The following is a 10,000-nucleotide window of genomic DNA, read 5'->3' as shown; positions in this document are numbered from 1 at the left end:
GCCAAATTTCACTTGAACTGGAGGAAAACTAACAGCTGAGATCCATTCAAGAGTTTGGATAAGCTCCTTACCCAGACTCTATAGTCACCTCCCATTGGCTCTGCTGTAACTCCCTCCTCCTGGCTGGGCTCCTGGAGAACTCTCCTCAGCCCCAACATCTCATCCAGAATGCTGCAGCCCGCCTCATCTTAAACCTCCCCAAATTCTCCCTTCTCACCCCCCCTGTGCTCCCTCCACTGGCTGCTCACATGAAAGTCACAGTCCTCTGGTCCTGATCTTGTAAGATTCCCACCACCCCTCCCATCAGCTAAAGCTGTGTGTGTGTGTGTGTGTGTGTGTCTCTCCCTAACTGATATCTCATTGGTTTACACTTTTGAACGATCCTTCCCCCACATTATGTGCCACGCCTATATCCTGTTTCCACAGGAAATACATCACATTAACGAAGCAAGGCACTCTCAAAATGGCATTTCACTGTGACTTTAAAACCCAAGAAACACTTCACGTCTCTCTCTCCCATCCATGCATTTATCTTTCCACAAAATCACATCTGGCAGAACCATATCTTCCTCCTCCACTTGTAAAGCTCATGCTCATGTCTTATCTTATCTAAAAAGGACTATTATTTCTTTAACTATTAATAGATCATTTTAAAGTCACATTTATATTTGTTACGTCCGTTGTCTCGGGACAGTGACTCTTTACCGTTGCGTCCCATGTTTTTGGTTGTAGTCTAATATTGGCAATCTAGTAGCTTGAGTTTATTACAATGTAGCAGTCACTGTAAGTCACTTTAGTCACTTAACATTTAGCAACGGCTAAATGCCAAAATGTCACTAGAAATGGGCAATGTAACGACATACAAACACACAACATACCGTATACATACAAATATGTTGGGAGTGTGTGTGTGTGTGTGTGTGTGTGTGTGTGTGTGTGTGCGTGCGTGTGTGCATGCGTGCGTGTGTGCATGCGTGTGTGCATGCGTGTGTGCATGCGTGTGTGTGCGTGTGTGTGTGCGCATGCGTGCGTGCGTGTGTGTGTGTGTGTGCGTGTGTGTGTGTGTGTGTGTGTGTGTGTGTGGTATTGAGGCAGGTTGATGGTGATTATCCATGTCTGTCTCTCCTGTTGATCCCAGAAGTAAATTAAGTTTCATGGCTCCGAGCCGCAGCTGGGAGCAGGTCGGCCTCGCCCACATACTGTTCAACATATGGCTGCGTTTAGAGACCTAATTGAAGGGGTCATTTGTCATTGGCAGTATAAGCAAATAAGAAACACACACACACACACACACACACACACACACACACACACACACACACACACATACACACACACACACACACACACACACACACACACACACACACACACACACACACACACACACACACACACACACACATTTATTATGTAGCCCTTGCATACATATGGATACCATTTCTTTGTATAAAATGTCTATATTAGCTGTTATATGCACAGTTGTGTCCATAATCTTCCTATTCGCTGCCGATGGGGGATCCTGTACTGTTTCAAAATCATTTTAATCACCTAACTTATATTTCTGCATTATTAAATGTGAATACTGTACATCTTTTAATGGCACTGTCAGAGAAAGAGAGGCACCGGGTGTTGGGTGCTGATCTCCAGCCAGTCTTCTTCTGCCTCTGCAGGAAATACTGTTGGTTTTCATGTGTAGTGGCGTCCCTTTCATTGCACTGTCCTCACCTGGATCAGATGGATTCAGATTCAGATTCAGATTCAGAAAACCTTATTTATCCCCAAGGGGCAATTCAGTTTCTGCAGTTCATCACCGTTGCGGGTAAACACATTGTATCTCAGTCCTCAATCACAAGATACAAAATACATACATACAAAAGAAGATAAACAGGAGAGAAGCAGATGGGTGACCAATCACTCTCATAAAGGTGTGAGAGCAGCTCCCTCTTTTGGGCCTTCAGAATACTGTATGAGGAGATGCACCCATAGACTTATTACTGGAACACCCAACTTTGTGTTTGCTTCCCACCCTTTGATGGTGCCATGGCTCCCTCTATTGGTCATTGTGCAGAGATAGAATTCCACCTCCAGATTAAGAGGCATGTGCTTGCAATGTCACAAATCGAGCCTAATCTTGCATGCCAGATTAAGCTATACAGCCAAGAATATCATAGAAAACTTCTATTTCTGACTGTTAATGATGATGACCTGCAGATTGTTTTTCTCACCCTGCCCCCCGACCAGTCTGATTAATTTATGCAAGCAGGGGGTCATATTGAAAGACATGGGTAAATTGACCATAAAGTAAAATGACTGAGAGAGAGAGAGAGAGAGAGAGAGAGAGAGAGAGAGAGAGAATACTTTATTAAACTTTCTGGCTCAACTCACACTCAGTTTAAACACTGGACATTTGGAAATCTGCCTGCATTTGTGATCAAGGCCACCGAAAATGGCAGAAATCTCGTTGCATCTCACTGATTTCTCATAGCAGTTTTGCTATAAATTCCTTTCCTTTGTTTAGAAGAGAATTTCCAAACAACAGTTTGCTAGTGGAGGTATTTTCTCACAGGCATTAATCACAAGAAGGTGTTTTCATCATACGTAAGAAGGAATGATCAGTAGGCCTAGGTAATTGTAATAATAGGTCATTTTTAACACAAAGGTCAATTGCAGTAAATGATGTAGTGGCAGTGCAAGGAACCTCTCTTGACTGTTAGGTGAATCTACTGAGCCTTTCGTAGTAAATAGGTTATTCAGATGGACATTGTGCTTAATGGCAAGCTATTGCATGGTCAGTGGGTGATGATGAGTCCATTCCCTCTATGCCAAGCTGTGCATACAGGCAAAGGAACAGGATCTCACCTGCACTGAGCCAGTGACTCATGATGCCAGTATGTGTACATTCCACATTCATGGTAGCTGGCTGTTTTGTGTGTAAAGCAAACCTGAGAACATAGCAAACATGGGAAGTACCACTGAGCAAGCAGAATGACACTGATGGGCTCAGCTTCATGGTGAATTCCACTAACGCACGAAGAATGCATGAAAGGACTTTACAAACAGCATCTGTGACAGGGAGCAAGTAGCTTCTAACTGAACGGTGGAACTGAGTGCTATCAACTGCCTACAGTACAATACAGTAGTTGGTATAAGTCAATATAGTATATAGACTTGAAGATATATATAAGATATATAAGATATATATTTTTTAAGAGAGAGAGAGATATATATACCGTGTGTATATATATATATATATATATATATATATATATACCGTATAATATATACCGTATATATATGTATATATATATATATATATATATATATATATATATATATGTGTAACCGAGTTGAATCAGCACGGATTCCTTGTGAGTCCCGAGTGGTAGCGAGTGGATTGGTTAAACTCACTCCCCAGGTATAAAGGCATGTTAACCAGCTCCACCAAGGGAGCTAGCTCTCTTGGTGTTGCGGTTAACATGCTGGACTCCCAAGCCGAGGGTCGGCAGTTCGAATCCACCCCTGGACAAGCCCTTAACATGGGTTGCTGCAAGTACCACCTACACAACGCCGTTATATATATATAATCTAATATATATTATATATATATTATACATATTATATATACATATTGTGCATTTGCATCTATGAACATAGCCTACAATCTGAAAGTATAACGGCGCAAACACACTGGAGACGTACTGTAAGCGGTGCCACACGTAAATTCAGCTCGTGAAGGAGCCTGGCCATTCACACCTGACCAGAAACGGCCTGTTTTCCTCCGCGCCGGTCACAGCTTGTACTGAATTCATGCCTAGCTGCTTAAAAATCGGCCGCCAAAATGAAACTGCCTGATGCTTCGCCTCACTTCCGTGTCGCTCCTGTTTCCAGTGTGTTTGCACCGTTACGGGTAGGGTTAGGGACCAAAACCCGGTACCGTTATGGTAACGGTACTTTTACAACCGGTACTAGCGGTACCAAATTGCAATGCAGATTTAGGTGCCTGATAGGTGCCGTGCCCGTGCAGCTGAGTCAAATATCTGCCCTCCGGTGCTCTAAAACATGATAGGGCATAACATTATCATTTGAAATCCTCTTTAAAAAAAAAATCTGCTTTATTTCCGCTTTAAATTTAAAAAAGTATGGGGTCAGGCACAGTTTACACAACGGTACCATTTTAAAGGTATCGTTTTAGCACCAGTATCGTAAAAATACGAAACGATACCATTACCCATCCCTAGTTACGGGTGGAGGACAAGGTCACATTTTCTCTTTTCCAAAGTGTAGCTAATGTAAAATCAAACATTTGAACAACACACACACACACACACACACACACACACACACACACACACACACACACACACACACACACACACACACACACACACACACACACACACACACACACACACACACACACACACACACACACTGCACTACATTCCCGAATGGGACCAAGTTGTTTGATTTATTTGGCTACAGGTTTTTTGTTTTCCCTTCACAGCCATATCAAATGCATTTTTGTTTTCCAGATGTAAGGTTAAGGGCAGAGACAGTTCCAGTCTTCACTGATAGCTGGCAGTTGTTCTGTAAACTTCTGATCCTGAAGACCTCATCTCACCTGTTGTTTTGGGTGACTGCTATCGTCACGGCCTTGGGCCCAAGATGGCAAGGAGCAAGATTTCAACATGATCTCACACAAACTCTGAAGCTGCGATTCAAGGTAGGGGTGTGTGAGCTTGGCCTTCTCAGTCTGCATTGGGCCCTCCGTCTGTGTACTGATATTTGAGAAATATTCAAGTTTAGGGGATTTTGTAGCTTTCCAGTCTTCCATGTGCTTTGCTTGGTTCTTCTCTGAAATTAGTCATCACACAGTCATAAATCAAAAGGTCAAAGTCAATCAGTAGAATGGCCAGTGAAGAATGATGATACATTTTCCGATGGGAAAATCTAAAATTTTCATACAATTGAAATATGAACTTGTGGAGTTTGGGCATTTCTGAAGTTAAAACAATACTACAAGCCTCCCCAAACTTCATAATGCTTCTCCTTTCTCTCCTCCTGATCTATTGACTTTGTCTAAGCCTGTGGTTTTGTTAGTCACCTGACTTCCATCATGTTGTATACTGTAGTTTTTGAATGTGTTACAGCACTTTAAGGTGTTAAACGGTCAATTAAAAAAAACACAGTTTCATATATTTGTATAGAAGACTATTATATATTGTTAGCACATGTCTGGGGTTGTTACAGCAGCATGTAGAACATAGGAAAAGAATAACGTAAGAGAAATATACTACAGTATAAATAACAATTTAGCAAAATGAGGGTTTTTAATAATGCAACAAAGTTGATTTCAGCATTAGGATGTGTTCAACAGAAATGAAAGAAAAACATGAAAGAATGAACTGCACTCTTATGAGGATGTGCAAAATAACAGCAGTATACCTGCCTGAGATAGAGGGAGAGGGAGAAAAGAGACAACGGTGTTTATTATAAGCAACTCCATGGAGCAATAATGGTCTTTGGGATTGTTTTCAATAGTTGTCTGTAGAGGGAGGCATTGCACTGCAAGTGGCATCAGCTCGCCTGCTGCCATGGATCATCTATCCCCCACCCACACGCGCACGCATACATGCACGCACGCACGCACGCACACACACACACACACACGCACACACGCACGCACGCACGCACACACACACACGCACACGCACGCACGCACGCACGCACGCACACACACCACCAATCAACCATTATTTGGTGGAATGGAAAGTCTGAGACTGTGGGCCTCCCCTCAGACAAAGTGTGGGGACTAAGCCCCACCCCACCTCGCCCTTGTTTACTAGCTTAGTGTAGTTTCACTGGCCTGATATAGTGATATTGCTGTTTCACATACTAAATACATAAAAAGGTCTTTGAAGCATTTACTTGTTTGTGACTCTGGGAAAGTGGGAAAAACAGTCAAATTCCTCAAAACGAATGTATCTCTGAACTATCTCTTAACCAAATCACACACATTTAGGCTATTCTATGTGATCTCCTTTTGATAACTAATGTAATAACTAATGTAATACCCCCCCCCCCCCCTTCCCCCCGGGGAGGCCCGCCTCCCACTTTGAAAACCTCTGATGTAGAGCAATGTTGAGAAATAATTACAATTGACTTGTTGTGATTATTGTGAAATAGGCCACTGTGCACCACTCGTTCTGTATAGTTCAGCACATTGACTGACTTTGGACTGATTCTGAAAAAGTTTTCCACAAATCACATTAGCATGATAGAAAAACATAGTCTCCAGTTAATTAGTCTGAGGTCTCAGACGAGACGAAGGCATCAGATAAACTCATCTTAGATTCATATCCATTAAGCAGACATTGATGGATGGTGGTTTGCCTATCTTCTCAGTGCAGATCTAGTATGTCAGCGTCTTGAATACAATACAATCATTATGGAGCGTGACACAGGCTAGACATTGTGCAGTGCCCAGGCACGAAGACAGCCAAGTCCACAGCTCTTTGTGAAGTGGGTCAGGTCTTGGAAGGGGTTAACAGTTGGCTATGTCAGCAGATTGATGTGATTTGATAATTCCCATAGCCTATGAACCCAGAGAATCCTGCTAAGGCCTTATTATACAGTCTAATTATCCCAAGATCCTTTACTGGCACTAAATTCCACACGTTTGGTTGGGTCAGATTGGATGTCATGTGTAGTGTTGGTTTGAGTTAGCCTCAAAGGAAAGCAGAAAGCAACACTCATGTGAAAAACATTATACCCCCCAGGACTAGAAAAAAAGAGTTGGATGTGAATATTTAATGCAAAGCAGAGAATCTATAGGCTATGTGTGGACGCGTTCCCAGAACTGACGGCATCAGTTACAACAGTGTGGCCAGACAAGATGTACAGCACATTTTGATTTTCCTGTATTTTATAAAGAACTTGCAGACATGTAAGACTTCAACATCCAAGATTCAAGATTCAATAGTTTTATTGCCATATCAACCAAAATTGATTGGAATTTGTCTTGGCATGCTCAAACAAATAATGAGCACTGATGTACAAGCAATTCCCACAAAGATCTCAGGGGGCTTTTGAGATTTCGCTTGCAATATGCTTTGTCTGAGACCGTGTTTTCGGTGGCGTGGCCCTTTTAAATAAGCCCATTCAGAAGTGGGCACAAATACTTTGAGAACTTTATACCCATGAAATGAAATGCTAAGATCGTGCCTCAGTCCCCTCCCCATCTAAAGCCAATGTCCCAGAGTAACCTCCTCTCCACACTGAGAAATAATGGTGAATGAACAAAACAAAAATAGAGGTTCCAGGAAGGATCTTCATTAGGTGGTTCTTGGTCTGTGTTTTGTTGTTGTTGTTGTTGTTGTTGTTGTTGTTGTTGTTGTTGTTGTTGTTGTTGTTGTTGTTGTTGTTGTTGTTGTTGTTGTCCACTGATGATTGTTATATGATTATTGTGTAACTGTTTTATACAAAGCAACGGTGTACCTTGCCCATGACAAATTTCCCCCGGGGACAAATAAAGTATAACTAACTAACTAACTAACACTCTGGGGAACTATTTTTGAAAATGGGGCAAGGGTCTTCCTGGTGATTAAGAAAAAAATAAGAAGAAAAATCCAAAAGGAACCGTGTCTAATTTTCTTTTCTGGAAGATTCTGTCAGATTCAGAGAGACTATGCAAGTTGATCTGGCATCCTTTCAGCTTTTGTTTTATGTTGGTGATTCAAAATTGGTTTAATTTCTCATTACACATGTTTGATTAATTTATTAAAATGTGGAGCAGACTAATCACTGATGTAGTTTTTTCTTTTATTATTATTTTTCTGATTTCTCCCCAATTAGACTTGACCAATTTATCCCCATGCTGCCCTATGTTGGCTGCCCCGGTTGCTGCTCCACCCTCTGCCGATCTGGGGAGAGTCGAGACTCTTGCACCATGCTTCCTCCGACACATGCACAGTAGCCAGCCGCTTCTTTTCACCTGACAGCGGGGAGCTTCACCGGTACGACGTAGCACATGAGAGAATCACGCTATTCCCACCAGTTCCCTTCCACCCCGACCAGGTGTCCCGACCGACCAGAGGAGGCGCTAATGCAGCGACCAGGACACATACCCCCAATCCGGCTTCCCACCCTCAGGCACAGCCAATCGTACCTATATGGACTGGATGCCCGACCAAGCCGGAGGTATGCTAGAAAATAATTGCGCCCCCCCCCCCCCCCCCCTCAGAAGTACTGCTTGAGTAAACTCTATAGTCAGTGCAAATAAAGGTGTATAAACTTATTTTCAGTGGTTTTACCACTTCATCCTTCATCATCATGTTTCAAATATTTGCTGCTATAGTATAAATATCCTGTAACTGGGGCTCCGATCATTGGTAAATGCATAATTGAGGCAATGCGTAGGTCCTAAATTCAAATGAGGAGCACAATATCTATTAAAAGATGTTTTTATTTTCCATTTTCTGTTTCTTTCTTTGTGCATTTGTAGTTTGAGATGGAGCCATGTAGCAAGCCTCATGCACCCAATCAGAGTCTCTACAGAGACATGCCGATAGACCCATGAAGGTGTTAAGTTGCACTTCTTTTAATTTAGAGTGCTGTTGCAAGGAGAGTAGTTCCATATGGGAATGTGTGTGTGTGTGTGTGTGTGTGTGTGTGTGTGTGTGTGTGTGTGTGTGTGTGTGTGCGCTTGTGTGTGTGAGAGTGAGTGAGTGAGAGAGAGAGAGAGAGAGACCTATATGCATGTTTGTACATGGCTGCCCGTGTGGGCGTGCCTCTGTCTGTGATGTCACAGCACCGATCCGGGTGATCCCTTCCCGGCCAATCGGTGCGCAGCAGGAGATTTCGGGGGGAGGCGGTCAGTCAGTGGATGATTAAAGAGAGGGGGAGGTTGAGCACTAAACCAAGCAGTGAAACATTGGCCCGTGGGTGTAATAATAGTATATGGTCGATGTCTCAGGCCAAGAATCTGTCTGCAGAAGTGTGTGACATCTATTAAGTATATATCACTGGACGTCAACCAGCTAAGACACGAGGAGGACCTGTTAGATGGCTGTTATGTCATTGTCACGAGATAGTCAGGCCATACAGAGCCTGACCTCAATCACCTCGTACCACCAAGTCACTCAGAGTGCAAGGAACCAGATTTAGAAACGTCATTTGAGAGACATGGCCATTAGACAGAGCTGACCTCATGCTTGTGTAGCCTGCATGGTGTTGATAACTGGCACTGGCCTTGTTAAGGACTTGCCCAGGGGTGGAGGCGGGATCCACCGATCTCTCGCTTGCAAAGCTGCGAAAGCGCACATGCTAACCGCAACACCAAGAGAGCTAGCTAGCTCCCCTTGGCGGAGCTGGCCTTTGGCCACTGAGTTTAACCAACTTACTCGCTACCACTCGGCACTCACGAGGACTCACATTCACCCTGCTAAACACTCCACAAACCACTAGCCATCCGGGTCATGGCACCAATGTAGCCTGCATGCATTATATGGACAGTTCTGGCATTGTTAAGGGGGGGACAGGGTGGAGCGGTCTCCCACTTGCAAAGCACACCACAACCCCAAGAGAGCTAGCTCCCATGGCGGAGCTGGCTAACAGACCTTTAATACTGGGAAGCAACTTACTTTGCTAGCGGTTATACTGAGGCACACCTTAAATCAATTGTTTCATTTTGAGTCTACATTTGCAATTGGTTTTGGTGCTCGTTAATTATTAACGAGCACCGAAACCAATTTATTGTGCTTGTATGTGAGATACGGCTGGAAATAATATCTTTACAGAAGCCTTTGATCTTGGCTTTGCCAGCAGGATGCTGGCTCTCATGTCAATTCAAGTGAGACACCAGTTTGAGTGGTTTATGATGATTTTACTGGATAGTGATTTGGTCCGGTCCAGTCCAGTCCGTTTTGGGGCTCCTGTGGGAACAATAATATGTAGTGCTGCTATCTTTCTTTCTGCTGTATCTGACCTGAACCACAGG

The sequence above is a fragment of the Poromitra crassiceps genome (genome assembly GCF_964638095.1).
Source record: "Poromitra crassiceps genome assembly, chromosome: 12".
In the NCBI taxonomy this organism is placed as follows: Eukaryota; Metazoa; Chordata; class Actinopteri; order Beryciformes; family Melamphaidae; genus Poromitra; species Poromitra crassiceps.
Note: the sequence above shows the minus strand (reverse complement) of the source record.